This window comes from Rhagoletis pomonella, unplaced genomic scaffold (assembly GCF_013731165.1).
Source record: "Rhagoletis pomonella isolate Grant_MI unplaced genomic scaffold, Rhpom_1.0 Rhpom_scaffold_00003, whole genome shotgun sequence".
Lineage (NCBI taxonomy): Eukaryota > Metazoa > Arthropoda > Insecta > Diptera > Tephritidae > Rhagoletis > Rhagoletis pomonella.
The window spans coordinates 95,935,356-95,957,332 of record NW_023458557.1 but is presented as its reverse complement, the minus strand read 5'-3'; the positions used below and the strand labels follow the sequence as shown (position 1 = coordinate 95,957,332).

Below are 21,977 nucleotides of genomic sequence, written 5' to 3'. Positions count from 1 at the left end.
TTTTTCGCTTAAACAATAAATTCAACATCCAGTGCAGAGATTTATTTCGCTTGTGTGTACATTTCAAAAGTCGTGTTTTTGCATTGTTACTCTATTTGTTTGTTGATTAGTTCTTCCTTTGCACGCGCTTTTCGCTACCACTACTCTGTTGTTAAACTTTTTTTTTGTTGTTGTTTGGTTTGTGGCTAAAATAAATATTTTTGCTTTGCGGTTTCCTAGTTCATCAGCTTGCTTAACGACTGCCCCTACCGCTCACAAACAAAGGCAGAGCAACAACAGATCAGTGATCTTTGATCTTTCAATTCGACAAGTAAGAAAATGTACAAAACAAAAGAAACAATACAAAATTGTAGCGGAACAAAAACTTTGCCCGAATTCGGTCTGCAACATTTCTTTTGAGGTTTTTTCGTGTCTGTTGTCTGTATTTAGTTGGTAGCAATGGTAGGCGCCAACCGGCTTCTTTGCCTCGCTAACATTATTTCCTTTTTCTTCTTTCAAATCATTGTATCTTTTCCAGCCGCCACTTCGAGTTTGGCCGTCGCCTTAATTGGGTCAGTCAGATTTTCGTATTTAATTGGATTACCGCCTTTCAATTTTGGAACACGTCATACATTTTTGTATTTTATGCGTCGTTATTCTTTCCGTGGTGTTAGCCTTTGAACTTACACTTGTTTCTTGGCGCGTATTGAGAGAGTCATTAATGTGGTTTGGGCATCAAATGCCACGATAATTTCTTGTTAATGAAGTGCAGCTGATGGATATTGGAGATAAGGCGGCGATAATGAAAAAAATACAACTACTATTCGGAAGCTCTAAGAGGGTGAAAGACAAGAAAGAAGTCTTAAAGCGTGCTCTGAAGCACTCCTACTATCAAGAGCAGAATTGGGCAGAGAGATTTAAAGCAGTCGCGTCCAAAATATGCGCATATGTATATCTCGCGCTGTTTAAAGAGTGCAATATACTTTAAATCACTGATGGGCACTTCCTTGCCCGCGTGCAAAGCTCTTTTAAGCTTTCTATACATTTTGTATAGGCGCGTGCAGAGTAAAAGCTCTCTCTGCCCATCGCTGCTTTATATGCACACTCGCAGAGTAAAAGCTCCTTTAGAACAGTGATCATCAGAAAGCTATTAAAAGCTCCTACCACGTTATGAGTTTGGTCGTGATTAATTTGGAGCGGTGAAAGGCACAACCTTGATCAAGAAGAGAGCCTTTTTAAGCTTTCTACACACCTGCATAAGCGTGCTCAGGGTGTAAATCGGCCCTGTCTATCACTGATTTAGAGCAATGATGACCACATACGATTTTGCCGCTGTGTGAGAATCGCTTTACTGGCGTGTAGAGCTTTCCAAAGCTTTTTTACGTTTTTTTTTTATAGATGTGCGAGTAAAAGCTTTATCTGAATAAATCTCTCACGTCTGAGTTAGTTAGGAAAATAGGAAATTATGAGCCAGATAACCAGAAGGGAGTGAGCCCCAATGAAGCCCCCATTCATTAATGTGACGATTCAGGTGCAACGAAATTATTTGCGTCTTCTCGAACATGCAAAAAAAAAGCCATCTCGACATGCGTCAGATTTTGATACTGACGGTTCACCGCGATGCCCTGCCATCGTAAGACTTATTTTGTGGAGTTATTCAACAGACTGCAACGTAACCCCCATTAATTAATGTGCCGCGATCGAGTAGTAAAGCCCCAAATTCCCTCTTGGGCTCCCCTACTGTAGTGATTTGGACTATGTTCTTGTGGTGCAAGATATGTACTTGGGGTGCAAGATCTAGACAGAGTAGACATAATAGAATAGAATTACATACATATCCCCACGTTGTCTGTCCCTAAATACTGCTTGGTATGTTTCTATGTGCCTACTTGCATGGCCTAAGACTTATTTCCACCACGCGAACTCTTTTGCTCTACGACCTTCAGACATTATGTCCCAAATTCCAACTAAAAACAATTATGTATGTTATCGAGATTTCAAAAAAAAAAAAAAAAACAATAAATTCTCTTCACAAGAACATCTGAATATTTGCATACAAAAAAAAAAAAGCAAAAGAACTACACTATCTCCTTTTATTCCATACAAAATCGTGCCATTGCAAAAGCCTACATCAGCAGGCGATATCAGTGCCACAACTCACTGCACACACAATTATCAGCGTTTCAGCACGCTGTTGCATTCCAATCTTATCAGCATAGTAAAAATTAAGCTAATTTGTAAAAATCCTCTTTTGGATGCACATACATACATTTACGATCGTATATACATATGCCTATCTTGGATATCGCTTATTTGCATTCTGTAGAATTTTTGACTACGAATATCTCGCAACAGCAGCATCAACCCACAGCCAGCAAGCAGCAAGCTAGACACACACAGTCAGACACTTAGCCAAAACTTAGTTGCTTATCTTTGCAGACATTTTCATCTTACACCTTCCGTGTCGGTCCATACCTCTGTATAGCTTATCTGTTTAATGTGTGTTTGTCCGTGCGTTGGTGGTGTAAGATAACATAATTCGTTGTGTTTAGCCACATTTGTTTGTACTAAAAATACCAGAAAAAAAATTTACTTGCGACTAAATATGTTGCCGATTCAGTTGCGGTGTGTTGTAGAAGAAACGTGGGAAGCTGCAGAAAAAAATACAATTGTCTACAACCTCGTTTACATTAATTATCTGCAGCTTGAGTAAACATTGGCTTAATTAAGCAAACAAACGGCAGCAAAAGTGTTTTGTGAGTGGCGGGTGAGTGCTTTAGGTGCAGGCTTCTTTTTATGCTGTAATTAATAAAATTACCAAACCAGGTATTTAGCGTATTTTCTATATTTAATGAGCGTTATCTAGCTACCATCTAGGAATTTACGAAGAATTTTTAAATCGCTTGGAGTGAATTATGAAATTCTTGATTAGACAGAATTCATAGAATTCGGTAATAAATTTTTCCAAATACTGCGTGGGAGGCCAGTAAGGCCCCAAATATGGTAACGGATATGAGGCACTACTAATCATTTATTTAAGGCTGATGTGAGTTGTAGAGGAAACGGACCGCAAGTGAAACTCAAATAGAGTGCGCGGTTAATGACTTATGGCGTGCTCTTTTTTACAAAAAAAAAATGTTGCCTCTTCGTATGTACATATATGTGCGTACAGGGCACAGAGAAGGCAGCATTTTTCTATAGAAAAGAAAACACCATTAGTGAAACGACTGTATGCAGAGAAGAATGAGATCATTAAATACAACACCTTTTCTGACCCTACCTACATATATTCCGAATTGAGGTATGTGAATGGCAAATCCTGGAAGAACAGCAGCTGGATTCCAACTTTTGCTATCGTTAGATGAATTTTTAAAAATTTTTAGCGATTTTCGCGATTCTATCTTAAAAAAAGAACATCCCCAAAAATTTCCATTTTTAATAAGTATTTTTTTGCAAATCGGAAGCCGGAGAAAACTTTCGTTATCTAAGGAGGAACCATATATTTACTTAAATTTGATATGAGAACTTGCCTAGCGTTTTTCAAGCAAAAATATTGCCAATAGCAAAGTGACATACGACCTACGGCGTAATCGGATTTTGTTGCTGCTTAGACGGTCGCAGTCGAGTACTTTCAGATAAGGCTGATATGGGTGTTGCCAGAACTTTTGGGGCCGGCCGGCTAAATTGGACAAAAAAAAAAAATGGCTAAAATCAGCTAAAATGTTTCAACTTAATTTCACATGTTTTATTTAAATACATAAATCACAAGTATTACATTATTTTTGGTTACCAAAGGTTGTACGCCATTAATTTATATATTGACGTCCATATATTCCAAACGTTCCAGTTTTTAATGACATGCTCACTCTCTGCACATACCTGTCAGAGCAAGAATAAGTAGCAATAAAGTATGTTGGCACCATGATACGAATATTCACAGGTACTGTCTTCCCAGAGAGTTTTGCGTCAAAACGAAATTCGTGCTCTTTTATTTACATTCATTATTTTCTAAGTATTGCGAGTAAAACTTAAGACTTAAATCTAACAAAAATTTTATGAAGAAAATACAGTGGCCCAAATATAAAATGGGAGGCTACATTTTTTAGTTTAGTTAATGCTTATTATTGTTTAACAAAAGTTTACCTTATACAAAACCGGGGCTGCGTTCCAGCATTTTCAAAAACCGCATAAATTCAGATACTCCATATACTCCAGATACTTCTAAAAAAACTGCCTAAAAACATCTAGTCAGTATCTTAAGATTTTCGGTTAAGAAACAATTTTCTTTAAATTTTATATAACAGAGTCCGATACGAAAATTTTGTCAGAGATAAGGCTAGCCATTTCTAATAGATTTTGGCTCGCTAACTTATATATTCGAATTTTAATAAAATAAGACAAACGAATTTTCTCCAGCTGTTTTCTATCGCAACCGGTTATAACTAGCCGGAAACGACTAAATTGGCAACACTGGTACTACGGCACAGCCATATTGCAGGGAGTTGCCTGGTTGAACAAACGGGCTAGCGATGCCAGAATTCCACCACGCTTCTTCGGTCAAGGCGAATATTAATGCTTATTTCACAACCTACGCTTTGCTCCTTAGCAGCCGGATTTCTAATTGTAGGTAGCCGAAAACTTCGAAATGAAGAGACCTTTTGCACGCTTCTTGGATTAGAAAACTGACAGCTTTTGATCGTGACAGAATTCTTGAAACGATATTGCTCGATATGAACACGTGCGATGAGTCTCTTATTGCCGTAGCTTTCGCCTCAACGATTTTCTTCTACATTGGTGCCCTGACTTATTTGAAGATATTTGATTTCCGGTCATTTTAAAGATATTGCTATATCCCAACAAAGATTTTCTTTTTTCGCCAAATGGAGATTTTCTGAACGATTGCGTTCTCATTCGATTTGAAAGAATAAAAGTTGGTTGGAGATTTTCATTTTTTATTTTTTCATTTATTCTGTGTTATCATGAATATTTGGTGAAAAATTTCACCGGAAAATTTAGCAATTGTTTTACGATTTTATCTGTGCGAGTGCCAGTTATTTCACAGGTGAATACGTTATACGATAGTGTGAACATGATTCGAAGTGAACTACTTCGGTTGGTGAATATTCAACATACGATAGGTGAACTGCAAAAGCGAAATGTGAACGAGTTCACACAGAACTAGTACAATAAGAATTTTCTGGTTCGAGATTTCGAACTTCGAATACTTTTCGATTACTGCTTCTGTAGCAACTACCGAAAACTGTCTTCAGCAGTAAGTACATACCTACACTGAGAAAAGGAATGTTATTTCAGTAGCTCAATCCCATTGAGATTAAAGAATAAATAGGTCTGATTTCGAAACATTCGATTTACAGACCTTGGTCCTCGTGTATTAAACGTAAACTTAAGTCTGAACAACAAACTCTTTTGTGCCTAAGGACACAACTTTCAGAACAAAATGATTAGCTAAAACAAACTTTTTTTTGTATGCCTATCTTAGGAACGATGCATTCAAAAAAAAAGTTGAAGAAATCCGAGGATTACAGCTCCGGGATCCCGAGATTTTTACGGAAAGTTCTAAAGTCCGAGCGAGAACACCAAAATTTGGATTTTAAAGTGGGCTTGAGTCATTTGTAATCGGAAGGGAATTTTAGAACCTGCCTGAATAACGGTACTTGTTCATACACTTTGTGCAAGAACGGTGTAAGAACGAAAAATCTGGCAGCAAATGAAAACACAACAAGCTTTTACAGTGTTGCGGTGCAAGTTTAAAGAAGCTGGGACTTACGGCTGATTTTTGGACATTTTTTTTTGTTGAAGGTGTTGCTCATTTTCTCCATATCATCGAACATACTTTGTATAGAAGAAAATAACTGGCACTGTAAACAAAAAAAAATTTCAAAAATCAACGGTAGGTCCTAGCTACTTCAAACTTGCACTTTGTGACACTAAAATTGACTGGGCTATAAAATTGCATACTCAGAATCATTATACGAATTCTAATTAAAAAGCCCGAAATTTACCAGACGCTTTACTGGATCCGCCATTTCGAATTCTGCAATTCTGACAGCGGGTTCGTAATTAGCCACGAAATATCGTATCATTTCTTTAAACCTTAGAATTTTCGGCGCACTTTTGAATTTCATCCGCACTGTGCAGCGTACATATAAACCCTCCAACTATGCATCGCGATGACAGGATTGTTTTAATTAGAGTACAAAATATATTTTTGAAATGTAAAAAATATGAAATATCGTAGCATAACGAAGGGAATGTTGATTCCTCCTTCTAATTTGAAAATAAACTGGTTTGCCTTTTCTCCTTAAATTTCGGTTAAAATTAATTTTACACCTTCTTAACTACTTATATTTTTGGAAAGTTTAATTTGAAGACCAAGTTTTGGGCATTTAAACTCGATGTCTAAATTCGAGACCGTTATATACAATCTAGGGTATTCTTTTTTATTAATCACCACACTGCAACTGCCAAAAATAATGTTCATGAACAACTTAAGAAATTTATTTTAATATTTACAATCAATTTCCGTGATGGCTAGTCGCTTTGCGCATACAAATTTTTGTTTAAAATTAAACTCAGGTGCATATATGTACATACATATGCACTTACACATGCACCAAACCGTGGAATTTCCTTTTAAACACTTCTTGTAGACTTTCTTGTTAATTGACTTCACCCACTTTTTGTTTGTTATTCTTTCGTTTTTCATTCCTCTTCGCGCACACACTTAATTGCTATCGATGCATCCGAGAACGCTTTTCATTAGTTTCTATCTGATCGGTGCGGCCTGCCATCAGCATAGTAATTACCACAAAAACAAATAAGTAATCACACAAACAACGGTCATGTCAAGGCGCTGCATTCAAATTCGATTTAATTTGCACGACAGCAATGCACTGAAATTAATAACGCGCGGCTACGCATGCGCGCCCGTAATAAATGAGGCGCGTCCGCAAACGTGCGCGATGCGTATGTTTATTTTGAATTTTTACGCGCACACACACACATACACACAGACACTTAAGCGTGCGTCAAAGTCTCGTAAATCGTTCGTACGTAGGCGCAATCAATCGCTCTGCAAGTAGAACCTGTGATGCCAGAGCAGCAGAAGAAGGATCAGTCAATCGACTTTGATTGGTTTGGTGGAGCGGAGCGTTCACTTGAGTGCGTGGCACGTACGGACGATTGGGTCAATAATAATTATTTATGGTAGAGTGAAGGCAGATGGGTTCAATGATTGTTGTTGTTGCGGCTGCAGAAATAACAATAAACAATTTTCATGCATTTTGTTTGCTTGGCGCATACACTTTTAAATTTTTGTATATTTTTTTGGTAAACTTTTCACTTCTTTCCCAGCTGCATTCAAATTACACGCTGCTACTTTTTTTTTAAAACCAAAGCTTTTAATTAAAATAGTTGCTTGGCAATTTTTGTTTGCGACATTGTCGCCATGCAACACACGTACAACTGGTGAAATATGGTGAAAAACCAACAACAATCAAAAATCACTTCTATCAATGTTTCAACAATCGAAAAGAAAACCCGCTTCTTTCACCGTTTTCACAAAAGTAAAACAAGAAACCAAATCTGAGCATCACAAAACACAAAACGAGCAACAAGCAAAATTGAATTCTTTCGAATCGCACGCGCGCGCACTTTTCCGACAATCCGCTAACTTAAACCGCACATACGCGCCGTCGCTCTACAACTGACCCAACAACCGCCAGCAGCAGCAACAATTGGCGAATGTTGGCGGCGCTCTCAGTGCGCCCGTTTGTTGGAGCGCGCGCCCGCCTGGGTTAACTGTGTTTTTTTTTGCCCCCTCCGCGCAATCGACGCGCCGCTCAATGCTCGGTAGCATAAACCTACGCGGTTGCTTTTAATGCTCTCGCTAGCGTTTCGCCGCCGCCGCCGCCGCCGCCGCCGCCGCTGCTCTGCGATATTTGCGCTCTGTTTGCTTTGAAAGTTTATTTTTAGTTGGGGCTTCGTCTGCTTCGTTGCTTCCTGCAGAACTTGTTCTACGACGTTGACGACGGGTATTTTGTGCTATGCGGCAACATACCGCGTATGGCGTACTGGTAGAATTCGTTTGCCGGCAATGCGATTGCTGTTGCTGGTATGCTTTTCTGCGTCGTCGTCTCTTGTTATCTTTTGCATCAACAATTTTGTTTTGTTTTGCTGCAGATTTTCCTACGAACTTGTTGGCTGTGCGATTCGCTGCGTGTTCGATGGTAATGTTGCCAGGTTTAGCGCTTAAATGTTTCTATACAAATGCGCAGCATGTTGCTAAGCATCTTGATTCAGAGCAAAGCTGGTGTACCTATTGGGTATGCACTTTTGCAGTTTATTTTGGTAAATAAAATGCAAGTTTGAAGCAGCTAACACTTATCGTCGATTTTTGAGAATTGTTTTCGTTTAAAGCATTGCTAATTTTTTTTTCCATGTAACATGTCGACGGCTGAGTGGAAGATCGACCTATCTATGCAGGCGGTGAGAAAACGCCCTATCTCAGAAAATTTCTCACGAACGACCTACACATTTCAGAACTCCGTTCAAAATGGCCCTATCTCAGCTCCCGATTCAAAAACACACTATCTCAACATATTTTCAATACATTTTCAGTTGAGATTGGGCATTTTTGAGCAAAATTCTAAGATGGGCGTTCTTTAAAAGTTTTCTGAGATAGAGCGTTTTCGAACTGGCTGCCGAGATAGGTGACGATATGCTCGAGTATGAAATTCAATTAGATGGAAGCAAGGGTTGTTCGTTCCACTTTTTCAAAAGAAGAGACCTGAGTTATATTCTTGTAAACTTTTTGCTGCTTCTGAGTTAAGTCGGGGGAGGTAGCTGTTGAGCCAGCGGCACCAGCTGGAACGGAGCTGTGTGTCGCACAGGCTGTCTCACGTATCGGAGACGGATCAATTCGTAGCGTTCGTTGAGGGTAACATCCCAAGAGTAACTGTTTCGATAATAAGATATTGTGTTCCTTTTTTGCCGTACAACCGCGACTTGAAGGGCCCATTAAAGATGATTAGCGCTCAGAATAGTCAGCGAGGTGACAAAGATCACGAATCGTTGAAAAATTTAAAAAAAAAATAATAAAATTGAAAGATGTGTGTAACAGTAACTGGCGTGAAGTTTGTTACTTGAGATCAAGCTTGGGTTCTTTACTATATACCTGAGTCGTAGTACTACCATCCAAAAAAGTTAAATAACTCAAACTTTAACAGGGGAAAATTAAAAATAACGACTATCACCCAGCAATTCTATATAGGAATTGGATAGTGGCATCCAATGAACATTTTTGATGTAAACCAGTGTAATTTTTTCTTGCCTTAAAAAAAATCTCGAAATTTGTAGCGTGGAATTTAATTTAATTTCCTTTTCTTTTAAATTAGGGTGGCCCAAAAACGCATGTGAAAAAGTAAAGTCGGAATTTTTATGTTCTCATTCCCTAGGATTGTTCTATACCGAAAAAATACAACCCATCTTTCTTATCAAAAAATATTTAGAAGTCGCTCAAAGCGGTCAAAGTTTTCCATGTATTTTATATGAAAAAAAAAACTTTTATTTAGCCACTTTGTCATAGTAACTATATTTTAAATGTCCGCCAAAAACCACAAAAAATGCAATAAGGAGACCAATAAAAAGTCTTTGGTATTAAAAAATTGGTTAAATAAACAACTGGTTATTATTATTGGAAGTCTCCTGAAGAAAATCAGAGTTTTCCGATCGATAAATATTGATTTTTAAAAATTCTATACCATTTCAATAAAAAATGATTTTGTTTTCATATAACATACATGGAAAACTTTGAGCGCTTTGAGCGACCTCTAATATTTTTTGATTTCAAAATAAAAAATACGGTATATTTCTCGAATAGAGCAGTCCTAGGGGGTGAGAGCATTCGAATTCCGAGATTACTTTTTTGGACCACTCTAACATACCACTCATACATACATATAATTTCTTGATACATTACAGTTTTTTTGACAGTTAGCAAAATAGTTTTAATAACTTCCGTTAACCAAGCGATTATCCAAAGTGTGAAGTTACAAAGGAGGGAAAAACTTAATTACGACAAGCGATGTAAAAGCGATGTAAGAAAAAAGTATGTATGTAAATAAGTATGTATACTATATATGTGGAAATACTCTTCGTTGAACTCTTAAAGAGTGATTAAATTTTATTGTTTTTTCAACGTGTTGACCCATTTCGAATAAATTACTGCACTTGACTTCCGCTTACTGCGCTATTAACGCAATGATTCAAAATAATGATTTAATTTCTATTGCATTGCTTGATAGGCTGCTTTATTGTATTTAACTTTCAAATTTAATTGCCTCGTCTGTAAAACTTCAGCCATCAAGAAAATCATTTCAGGCAATTTATTGTATCAAATTCAGCCCAGATTATATTTTTATTGAACTTATAAAATAATCATGTATTTCAAATGACTACAGATTAAACACTTCTCTTTTGGGGTTTTCTAGAAAAAAATAAATAAAAAAATTTCAGTTTCAAAATTCAAAATTTAAAAAAACTGCCCTGCTATTAAACAAAAAAAATACAGAATAAAGCACTTTTCATGCATAATTTACTTAGCCATATTTTACAAACAAAACTACCTACCATGAGTACCTTCCTAGAACTAAGTATCCGCTTTTTTTCCCGAACAAAGAAAGCTATGCTAAAAAGGTCAGCGAATATTCCGAACGCATAAAAGAAAATATTATAGACAAATTGCCACCATCAGCTACATTAAAAGTCGTAGAAGGAAATTCTACAGCAAAACAACAATGCTCTGGGCCAAACACCGGCCGTGAGAAAGTGCCCAAGAGACATTGTAGACGTAGACGACATTGTCACAAGCGCAGTTGTTTATGCGCTACAAAATAAAATCAAATCGTTTGGCTTTAAATGCCGCAACTGGAAATGTTGATGGAACATTGTGAATGACAAGTTCGTTGCGTGTCGGACAACGCCTGACAATGCAATTGTTTTGTACGCGTCGCGTCACGGATGACGTCTGCTGCGGCAATGTAAGAAGGTGACAGTGTCAGGTGCATATGCGAAGAAAGTTTTACGAGTACCATTGGGTGTCCAGCAACGCTAAGGACAAGAATTGCTGCTGTTTTCCTTATTATTACTATGCGACGTGTGAACTCGGGAAAATGTTTTGTGTGAGAAAATTGTAGACAAGTGGTAGGTGGGTGATGTTTCCTAGTTCAAATGGGATCATTGACGGCCATATGTCTACAGTCAGTAAATGAACTTTTTACTGGAACGTGAGAGAAGGATACCACTTGCAGTCGAAAGTACTTTTTTGAAATTTTCAAAATTTTCCATTTTAAAATTATTCAGTAGAAAGCCTTTTTTTTACCCAAAACGCACAAGGCTCCTTATGTTTCGATCAAAAAATTCGATTCCAGCAGGCTCCTGTCGTTTTCTGTAAGTACTCTTGAGAACGGGATAGCTCATAAAAACGGGATAACTGTAAAAACGAATAGGTTGAGCCGGCCTCAAACTCTGTTTTTAGGGTCATTAGAAAGCCTTCCCATGGAATTCAAAATTGCGGAAGGTTAAAAAATCATTGATTATATTGTACTGCTATACAACGACCATCGAAAAACGCAGCTGTGTTTCGCAAGACGTCGCTTACAGGATATACATATGAAGCGGTTGTGAAACCAAAATGAAAATCACGGCTGTTGATAATTTGATCGATTTTTCTATCGATATTTTGATCGATTTTCGTTATCGATATTTTTATTGACTTTGTTATTGATAGTTTTATCGATTTTCTAATCGATTTTCGTTATTGATTTTGTTCCCGACTATTTATCGATTTTGTTGTAGATATTTTTATCGATTTTATTAACGATATTTTTATCGATTTTCTAATCGGTTTTGCTCCAATATTATTATCGATTTTGCTATCGAATTTGTCATTGATTTCGTTATCGATATTTGGTTGGATGTTACTATCGATTTTGTTATCGATAGAGTATAAAGCTATAAATGAAGATAAAGGAAAACAGTATAACATACATGTAATTAGAACGAACACGGATTGAGGTAGGGATCTAGATAGAAAAAAGACAAGAAATATATGTATATTGGTTATGAGACAAAATAGATATATAATGTAAGTTTCACTTCTCCAGTGTGGCCCAGGCGCACTTAATTTTTTTTTTTACTAAGAAAGTAAAGTATTTTCTAACACCTAAGTATGCGATTCGGTTATGTTAAATATGTTCCGTTTACACCAATATATTGCAATTAAATTGTAAAGTTGCAAAACATGACAGCTGTGGCAAATATTACTGATTTTCAAAAGCAGAAAATGTATAAATTAATGTAAAAAAAATTTAGAAAAATTCAACAGGTTTAGACAGTTCATCTACTACTGCTGTAGCTTTTCTTGAGCATTTTTTTATATGTTTCAGTGCAAGTAAAAGAGCAAAATCAATTAAATGCAATCGACTGCAGCGGCCAAACGGCGTAACGTCAAATATAATGCATTTGTTGCTAACACGCAACTGTTAGCTGACACACTCATATACACATAATACATGCATACTTACATATATGTACGTATATGAGTACATACATACTTACACTTCTGATTGGCTAAAAAGAGTTGGTTTTGAAGTGGCTGCGAGTGAGTCAAGTTTACTTGCAAGAGGAAGTTAAACGGATGGGTTGGCGGCGAAACGCAAAAGGTCAAAAAGTTTAGAAACGCCCAACTTTTCGCACGCCTTTGTACAGCGAGGAAAATGTGCTTACACTCATTGTTGTTGCTTAGGTGCATGTGTGTGTGTGTGTGTGTGCCATTTTACACAGTTGCAGTTATGTTTTTTGGTTAAATAAGAAAATCATAATAATATATATTTTATATGTATTCTAGGTGATTGCGGCAAGTCTGCAGAAATAAGTGGCAACCACTGTGATGCCGCTGGACACAAACATTCTATGCATTATTGTAGCCTTGTTGTTGTTATTTTTGTGGTTTATGCTTAGTAAGGCGATGTGCAAAACGAATTCGAATCAGTTAAATGTGTTGCCCAAAAATAAATTATGAGCGATAAAATGTGAAAGATATGGCAACCATGAGACTAAGAAAAGAGGCTGCCGGCGTTAAAAATTAAGTACATTCGAAAATTTTGGCAAGGTTGTTAAAACAGTGATAACCAAAAGGAGAGTTTACCCCGTACTTGTTAAAAAAATCTGCACTCAAAGAGACCAGATCTCTTTGTAAACGAAAGGCATGCTTTCAGTTAATGAGATGAAGGGAAAAATATATAAGAAATACGGAAATTTTCTGTCCACACATTTTATACACACAAATGCAATTTTCAAAAAAGCTTTTCACAAACGCTAAGCAGGTGGCAACACCGCCACCATCAGCAGCATATCTTCTTCTATAATCTAAACAAATCAAAGAACACAAATAAATGATTGGAGTAAAACTTTGCCACAAGTGCAGCTGTACCGCCAATTCAACACACCTCAACCCACAATTTTATGGCTTTTTACTACTTATGTACAGTGGAATAATACTATGTATAATAAAATAAAATCAAAATTCTAAGCCTCAAGCTTTTTGGCGTCAAACACAAACTAAGGCTCTGAAGAAGCAAAAACACAAAAAAAAACTACTCGCCACAAATGAAGTTCTAGCTGCAAGCTTGCTTTTGACTTCCCCCACAGGAAAGTATGTACATACATAGCATTCAAGAGTCGTCAATATTTATTAGACTCCTGCGCAATTCCATTTAAACGGCCCAACAAGACATCCGATCGCCGCGCAAATACTTTCCATCCCCTACTTTCATCGTTCGGGTCAATTGTGAGTAAGCATAAGCCAGTTTCAGCAAGCGTACGTAAACTACCGATCAATAGCAACACACGTAGAGTATTTACTTTGCCTTCCGCAACTACTGCGAGTAAAACGTATTTGACAGTAGAGTACTCTACTGGTAGTACTTGAGTATTTTCGAAGAAAACTTACATTTGTGGCAAGAATGATAGAAGAATTTTCTGGATCGCGCATTTGTGGTATCTGAAAAAAACTAAGGACAGGAATCAGTGTTGCCAGAACTTTTTGGGCCGACCGGCTAGATTGGCAAAAAAAGCGGCTAAAAACGGCTAAAATGTTGTAGTGAAATTTCACATAGACTCTGGCAAAAAACGGCTAAAATGTTTTAGTGAAAATCCACATACTTTATTTAAATAAATCGCAAGAAACGAAAGACTAGTTAACACCATTAATTTATATCGAGTGTATATTCCTCATCATCAAATGAATCACTATTCACCTGAATTCATTAATTTTAAGAGATCGTCATCTACAGTAAAATTATGGCAGCATTTTTCTTCACGTTTTAAACCGTATCTTATATATAAAATAGCGTTTAACGTTTTAACACACATTGGATTTCTTTGCTTAGTTTTTATTATATTCATTGAACTAAATATTCGCTCTACTTCTGCATTACTTATAGGCAAAACAAGAAAACTAAAAACTAGGTTGCAAAGGTCAGGGTTTTCTCCTAGGGCAGTGCTCGCCAAAGTGGTGGTCCGCGGACCGGTGCCGGTCCGTAAGCCATAAGTCGCCGGTCCGCAAAGGGCGTCGCGAAATGGACAACGATTTTTTGATGTTTTATATTACTGTTTAATGAGGCTATATACAACTTGTATAATAAAAACAACTTAAATTTGTTAAACATTCATAAAAAATCGCTAATATCTGCTATCATCAAATGGTAATAGGTCATATATAGACACCCGGCTAATAAAGAAATTCATTTAAACAAATTTTAATACATATGTGAGATGATCGTAAACGAAAAATAATCAATAAAAAAAGGTACCGGTCCCCGACGTAATAGAAAAACTGCAGCCGGTCCGTCACACTCAAAAGTTTGACGAGCACTGTCCTAGGGCATTTCGAAATTAATAAACTTCGGCCCAAAAATTTACAGTTGAGTCTAAATTACTCCAGGTATGTTACGTTAGCCGTTGCTATTGCATCTCTGTGGATGTTATTTCGTCGGCGTTATATTTGTGTTTTTATTGCTGTAGTTGAACTAATACTTTTGGTTTAATTACTCTTAATGCATTTCCAACCGAAAAAAGTCAATTTTTTTTTAGTGTGGCAATATTTGTAGGGAGGCGTTGGCGTAATTCCTTTATTAAAGTGATAATAAAATAGCGACCATTTTCTCGAATTATTTTCTCGGCTTCGTGGTCAAAAGCGTTTGTGCTTACTTTTGTTTTTAAATATTCTTCAAAACTGTGATAAAACTGAGGAAATGGAGCAAGGTATGGTTCCAACGGGGAGCATATAGGATCAAATGTGTCTGCGCTAATAACCACTAGGGAGCATAGATGCGAAAGTAAAACATTGAGTTCATTAAAAATCTTCATTAGGTCTGCATTATTGCTTTCGAACAACTTGTTTACTTTTTGCACCTGAAAATTAGGCAAATAGTAAAATCGGCTAAAAATGGCTAACTTTTTTTTACAAACCGGCTAACAAACCGGCTGCCGGCTAGATCGAATTTTCTCCGGCTGGTTGCTATCAAAACCGGCTAAATCTAGCCGGAAAACGGCTAAAATGGCAACGCTGACAGGAATGTAGTGGAGCGATGAAGAGAGCGACGAGCAAAACGAACTTTCAACTAAAATGCTGATATACATACCTAAGTACATATGTATGTATGTGCATAGATACGTATGTGCATAGATACATACATATGTGCATAGATACGTATGTGCATAGATACGTATATGCATAGATATGTATGTGCATAGAAACGTATGTGCATAGATACGTATGTGCATAGATACATATATATGCAAGTGTCCGCATATATTTTTTTTCGTCACTTGTTCTGTCGCTTCACTGCAGCAAAACCAAGTTGTGAGGAAAACCCTGACGATATGCGTAGAATTGAAACCATGGGTTCATACTAAATATATTTATGTATGCATGGACATATGTACATACGTTAAAATGTAGTTTCGATTTTAAAAAAATCGGATGAAGTTTTTCTTTCGCCATTCATACACCTCTAATTTCAGTATTTATTAAAAAAACTCAATGAAATTCAAAAACTATCTTGCATTTGGGTTTACTCAATATCAATTTGAGCTGTCGCAGTGTAATCAAAAAAAAAAAGTTATCAATAGGTAGGTTCAGAAGGCGCAGCAGTTGAGCGCAACCGTTGCTAAACAAAAATCAGTGATCGTTATGCGTCTTTTGAACGACTTCATACATTAGCTGTCAAATTCAACTCTCAAAGGTACACACCAACATGTTGTCTCAAATGATCAGAAAAATATTACGATCATCTAACACGCAACTATTCAGTTGATCAGAAGTACGCAACAACGCGTTCAGAAGGTGCAATCGCACCAGTTACTGAGCTGTTTCGCCTTCTGAACGTGCCAGATGAAAATTCGTTTCTCTTGAAATCAAGTTATATGGCTGCGTATGTATGTACATATGTATGTACATATTCCGAAATTTTTTTTATTTGTAAAGGCTCTCAAGAAAAACTAAAAATTCATATAAAATGTCCAACTATCGAATGTGAAAATCGGCACTTTTCAAAATTTTGATTTGCCACTAATAATTTTATTTCGTATAGCAGCATTGCTTAAGTTATTGTTTTTGACAACTTATTTGTTGGTTAATGACTGCAAATAGTTTTATAGAAAATTAGAGACGAGAAATAATACTTTCATAAAAATTTAAGTACATACATAGATTTAAAAAGCTGCATGAATACAAAAGTTTTATGAAAATGTCACATTAAACAACTGTCTAAATCTACGTTATTTTTTATAAATAAGGCCGTAAACATTTTCTTACATCGTCGATTTCCATATTCTATTTTTACTCTTTCAATTTCACTGACCAGCGCTGCAAACGATATCAACTAGTAGGCTAACAACCAGAATTGAAATTTAATACGCAAGTACTTACCGTACTACAAGTATGCAGAGAGTAGATTTGCTACTCCCTTTTGGCAGCAGCAAATATCTCTCGTACGCGATGAGGGAAAGTAGAGTACGTACTTTGGTGGAGTAATAGCAAGTACGTCAAGTATTTACTCTCTCAACGCCAAGTAGTGTATGTATGCGGAAAAAAAGTAACAATGTGTTGGGAGTAGAGTACAATGCAAGGAGTACTTATTGAATGAAATGCGGCAAATACAATTGCGCTGGACTCTAATATTTATATAGCATAATGTACTATATTTTCGCCACAAATCAATTTTTTTGCGGATATTAACTTACACACCCACACGTACATATGTACATAGGCACAAATATTAGAGACGCTACACGATTTCCTACGCTTTCATTCAAGCCAACCGCCAGCCGGCAACTGCCAACGAGAAACAGGTTCCATTGCCGTTGCCAATGCAAGCTTTGGTCTATTATGCGCTCCCTCCTTCGCTGACTTACTGCTTGGTATATATGTATGTACAACTTCTTTACAGTCCGCTTGCCGCACCTTAGTTGCAACGTACTGATAACGTCGCACACACGTTTATTGTAGTTCAATAGGTCAACGATGCGTTGAATGTTATGGCAGATATCGTGAAAAAGAGATTTCCTCGATTTTGTTGTTGTTGTTGTTGTTGTTGTTGTTGTTGATGATGATTTCATAGCAAGCAGCAGCTTGAGTGTGGCTTAAGTGAAGCGGTGTGGTCTTTGTTGCGGTTATTAAGTATAACTTACCGCAAAGAAGAACTCATGGGATAACTAGTATTGTAGGCGAATCTTTTTATAAAATTAATGAAATGTAAGAGCAGCGAAATATATATTGAATTAGAAGTGCGAGATAAGAATTTCAGGAACGCAATGCAATGCGATGGAAACTTTCCGCAGCCTAATTTGGAAGGTGGTCGACGACAATGAATTTTTAGATACAGTCAGCGTCAAAAATGTGAATACCCTGACGTTTTGATGATTTTCTTTATTTATATTTTCCATACCATTTTTTTTTTGTATTTTTTTTTTATAAAAATATAGTTCATTCTACAGCAAAAACTAGCAGAATAGATTTTTTTAATTTCATATGGAACTCTGGAAAATTCAAGAAATACCAAACAAATTTCATCAAAATTTTCAGCTTTTCAATTTCCTTAGAAAAATTTTGTGTATGCAGTTTTGTAGCCCATTAGATTTTAGTACAATAATATTTAAGTTTCAAGTCTCTTAAAATTATTATTTTTGAAATTTTTTTTGTCAAGGGGGTTTTGAACAAAACAAACAACAAAATCTATTTTTGTATGGAAGAAAATGCACAACACCCTCGATAAAGAAATTCTAAAAAATTAACGGTAAGACTTGAAACTTGCACGTTATTATACAAAAATGTAATGTGTCACAAAACTGCACACCCAAAATTTTCCTAAGAAATGGAGTTGGAATGTTGAAAATTTGTATGACAATTTTTGGGTATGTCTAGAATTTTCCCGAGTTCTACATGAAATTGAAGAAATTGATTCTGCTCGTTTTTGCTGTTGAACTAAGTTTATTTTTGTAAAAAAAAAAATAAGAAAATTTGGTATGGTAAATATAAATAAGGATACGTCAGGGTACTCATATTTTTTACGCTGACTGTATGTACATATGTCTGTATCATATATGTATTTGTACACATGTATGTAGTGCCAAATATGATCGCCTTCATTAATTAAATTTCGTCAAAAAAAAAAAAATCGAAAAAAAATAAACATGTAAATGATACCTAAAGCACCTTCGCTTAAAACCAAAACTTGATGAGTACTGCAAGCTTATCCATTATAGGTTTGTAGTTTTATAGCCATAGGCTTATCTTTACAAAAGCTATTTTGAAGAAATGTTTCATTATAAAAATTAACAAAAAAAAAATATTTTCAATGGTTTTACAATTTATTGTGAGTCGGTTTTTTTTTTTAACCTAATACGCCATAAAAACGCAGTTAATGACAACGAGTTGCAACTAAATATTTTACGACAATCGTGCGCATAGTTTTTTTTTTTTAAATAATTTGTCATAAAATGCAATGCACGAAGAAAAGCTTAAAACCAACCTATACAGGGTGCGATGCAATGAAGTGAAACAAGTTTGAAGTGGAGAAGCGAATTGGTATAAGCGCGCCGCGCCATAGAAAATTTTGAAATGTTAGTAACTTTTCTGAATTGTTTGCAGGCGAGGAAAATTTGAAAATTTTATTCATCTTTTTCTTTAAATTTTAACTGCACTGGGATCGCCCTTTTGGGAGTAGCTTCCGCTAGGTAAATTAGTTCGTTGAAGTCATATTTTTTGTACTTATCGAATTTACTTTCGATCATGTACTCGAAATAAATATTTGGACTCTATTGAGAAATATTTGAACGACTTCTGCTAATTGAGATTTCTACACTTTGCTATGTATGATATACCACCTTACAAGCAAACCGAAGCCCCTGAGTCCAAAATATTTTTGGAAGGCAAATTCTATTTTTTTTTTGCTTAATCTAATGGTTGTCTTTTTGAATTTTTCGGTCTAAATATTTTTTTAAATAGTTCTATTCCAGTAGAAACACTTTCTTAACAAATCTTTAATGATTTTTGATGAGTTTTCTGACATTAGGTGATACTTTGGGTGATAAGAAGTGAGAGATGGTGGGCAACTACTGCAACGGGGAACGTAACGTCAATAGGTGTAATGCCTGCTCGAGGCAAGAAAATCGATATATCATACTTTAAGATCCGGCTGTGTTGTAGATATGACGAAAAATATCAAAAGGCGAACCCTACATTCAGCAAAAAAAATGTTTTTTTTTAATCGGAACTAGGGTGGCCAGATGCGCTGATTTAATCAGTACAAGTGCTGATTTTTTTCTATTGTACTGATTTTTAAGAGCCCGAAATCAGTACTCAAAATCTACTGATTTTTTGAGTTTGTACTGATTTTGTACTGATTTTTACATTTAATAAATACTTTTGTAAATTGGTGTAATTGACATTTACTTGAGGTTTACATGTTCAAAACAATGGTTTTTGACAACTCATACGTGTGAGCAGATTGAAAGCATTAATTAAATTTAAACCATTATTAAAAAGGTGTCACCTTGCAATTGTTTCGTTTCCTAGGATTTCGCAAAATAACAAACTGTTTGGATTCAACCCAACCCAACTGCACGATTTGCAGGTTTTACAGGCTATACAGCAAAAGCTGGTTTCGCCATTAATAAATCTTATGAAAGATGGTGGTGAGTTAATCATATATTAAGTACACTGAGACGATAACAATAAGAGATAATCTTTTGATTACAATTAAACATCCACTGCGAAATCGGCTGTCAGTATTTCAAACTTAAGACGACTACTGCTACGGTGCAATGTAAGTTCTAAAAACTACCGACTCTTGGATATTATATATGTAGCCATCGGCGTAGCCAGAATGAAAGGGGGGGGAGCTCGACCCTATTAAGCTGGCATTTCAGGGTACTATTTTATATATATATAAGGAAAATTGGAAAGTTAGGGGGGGCTCGAGCACCCCCCTGCCCCTACCTGGCTACGCCCATGTATGTAGCTTTACTTTGATTTTTGATGTTCGACCACCTGTAATTTTACTTGCACATACACATATAACACTATTAAATTTCATTCGTACTCGAAAATTCGTTTAGCGATAATTCGGTAATATACCTTTTAGTCAACATTTTAATGTGAATGTTGTATTTAATAAGCCCCACCAACTAAATATGTTTTAATTTTGTAACTTAAAATATGCAAACAGATTCTGACTCGAGCTCGTCTTCTACTGAAACTGAATGGGCAAACATTTTCTTTTTTTAATTTTCTCAATTTTTATAAATTTTCTAGAAAGTTTGAGACTTCAACTCACATGTCTTTTGTTATAGAATTAACTATATTTTTATAAGAAATTTAAAATAAGCAAGGAAAGAAAAAATTTTCAAAACCTGTCAATACATTTTACTACTATTTTCCAGAGCACAGCTGTACATACATACGTAATAACTTTGATTTGTTTTAAAGTAATGAATTTTTATATTGATAATACTATATGTATTTAAAAGTCTATTAGTTATTTTTTGTTAAATTAATGCGCTGTTATTTGGTTGTTATATTGTTAATAATAAAAAATACGCTTAATAATTTGCTGATTTTTATGGCTTTGTACTGATGTTTGATCCCAACTGTACTGATTATGTCACTATAATATCTGGCCACCCTAGGTATCCATACGAACACGGTAATGCATTGGAATACGCCCTGCATCTTAACCTTAAAAATAACGGGACGCAGCTATCTGGCAACCACTTCGTAGTGGTGACATGAATTAAGCTTTGTTTTCCCCGAAAGGTTGACTTAGCAAGCGGAAGCGCAAGCAGGAATTCTCCAGTGTAGTCATTGACGTCCATTCTGTTGCTACATTCACCTGCCGCTGTACCTAGCAAAAGGCCGATGTTGCCGAGGAGGTTACAAACGTTCACGGAAAATTGTGAATTTTATCACAGCTGCTGCCCTCAATCTCCTATTGGACGTCAGCAGCTCTTTTTGGGAGCTCAGGATAAGTAGGAATTTAGCCCGGCGAAGCCTGATTCCATGTTTGTGCACGGACATCTCACGAAAACTAGCTTCTTGCGCCAACCAAGAAAAAGTAAAAGCGGAGCCTTTGCACACTACTGCACTACCCAATGCCCTCGCGGGAGACGACGGTCTTGCCACAAGTGGCTTCTAGCGACAAGGCAGCTTTTTTGCCCAACACGAGCAAGGATGCAGCAAGAGTTGGTATGGTAAAAGTAATGACTTGTGAAATTTTCTTTTGTGGCGGAAGGATAGTTAAACTCATGCTTACCGTCCTATAACATATATGACCTTGCAGAATTCTAAGAGGGCTACTCCTTTTATAAGGAAAGGCAGCACGCATATGAACTGGTTTACGTGGAGTCAACAATTT

General features: G+C 36.3%; 1 protein-coding gene across 4 annotated transcripts in view; it reads right to left on the bottom strand.

The window, feature by feature from the left end:
- The window catches only part of LOC118735867 (laminin subunit alpha-1), a 252,725-nt gene that overhangs the window by 97,975 nt on the left and 132,773 nt on the right, over window positions 1-21,977 (bottom strand). The gene's annotated exons all lie outside the window — the stretch shown is intronic.